Raw genomic sequence first — 1,469 nt, 5'->3', positions numbered from 1 at the left:
GAAGAAAGGAGGCAGGTAAAGCCGAGGTGTGTGTGTGCCTGAGAAAGAGGCGATTTCTATTGTAAAGCAAAAAAAAAAAGATTTAAGCGTTTGCAAAAATCCTTCGAGCCGGATTTGAACCAGCGACCTAAGGATGTCTGTTTTACCACTACAGTCCTCCGCTCTACCAACTGAGCTATCGAAGGCTCGACGTACTAAACCTAACACCGCTCTGTATGGCATGAGTAGTGGGCCCAGAGCTTACTTATTTGAGCAGCGTTCTGTTTGTAAACACCAACTCAAGGCCTTGATAAAGCTCCAAACCCCACACTGGAGAGTTTCCTTTCCACAGCAACACCCCCTGGCACCCCTCAAAGGGCTGAAATGAAACAAGCTCACCACCCGTCCCAGTGTTTGCAGGAAGGAGCAGGTCTCCCTCTGCAGGGAGCCCTGAGCTCGGCCCGGCACTCCCGGAAGAGTCTTACTTTCCTCACGGTCGGTGCCTTTGTAGTGTTTCTTTCGTGTCCATGCATTTACCCTCCACTTTTACGGTGTAGTTCAGCCTCCTATCGCTCTCGCTTTAGTTTGTTTTCATGGCGCTGCTTTTTCTTTTAACAAGTGCATAACGCTTCATAATAAAAAGATTAGAGACAGAAATGAGCTTTTAAGTGGCGATAATAATCACGCACTTTTCTTTCATGAGATGTAAATTGCAATAAAAAGACGAGAGACCTGATTACTGGGAGTGCTTTGGTTTTTCGCGCATTCTTCTTGTGGTATCTGTCTGAAACTTCCGCGACTCTTGGATACTTCTAGACATATGTTCCTCTGATGGACACTATTAGCTTCTGCTCGGGTATTCTGAATGCAGGCATCCGTGCGGCGGCTGTTTATTCGTGTTGTTCCTTCTTTACTGTACAGGGGTTGCTCCTGTGCTGAGTGTTGATAGAACTTTGTGATTTGCAAAACGGTTAAAACCTACACCAAAGCTACCAGTGTCACGGATTGTGTGCACACAGGGATTCACTATAGTGACTATGAGATATTAACAAATGTTACTGTGACACGTTGCTATGCTCCCTGGTGGTCTAGTGGTTAGGATTCGGCGCTCTCACCGCCGCGGCCCGGGTTCGATTCCCGGTCAGGGAAGGTACATTTTTATCTACTGAGCTGAGATTCCTTCTTTATTTATAAAACATATGCTAAATTATACATTAATGCAGCTGTAACGTCTCAAGGCAGACAAGTGCTTGACATATAAAAAACAGAGACACGTTTTACAGTTGCGTAATCTTTAGAGTGTTTTTGTTTTATTTAATAGAACATTCCATAATACTTTGCATTTTCAGCCGAAAGGCGTCCTTTCAAGACACTATGGGGAGCTCGCACATGCGGCGCGGTTACCACAGGTGTATGTTGTGTCCAGTCACTGACCACGGATACATTTGTATACTTTTAATTGATACCTCGTTAACGCCCTGAACTGTGTG

At 45.1% G+C, this 1,469-nt stretch overlaps 1 non-coding gene across 1 annotated transcript; it reads left to right on the top strand.

The window, feature by feature from the left end:
* The first annotated feature begins 1,056 nt into the window (after nucleotides 1-1,056).
* On the top strand, nucleotides 1,057-1,128 carry TRNAE-CUC (transfer RNA glutamic acid (anticodon CUC)). The gene has a single exon. It is a non-coding gene; the product is annotated as a tRNA-Glu (tRNA).
* The last annotated feature ends 341 nt before the right edge of the window (nucleotides 1,129-1,469 follow it).

Source organism: Triturus cristatus, chromosome 4_1 (genome assembly GCF_964204655.1).
Source record: "Triturus cristatus chromosome 4_1, aTriCri1.1, whole genome shotgun sequence".
NCBI classification, from domain to species: domain Eukaryota; kingdom Metazoa; phylum Chordata; class Amphibia; order Caudata; family Salamandridae; genus Triturus; species Triturus cristatus.
This window is presented reverse-complemented; position numbering and strand designations above follow the sequence as displayed.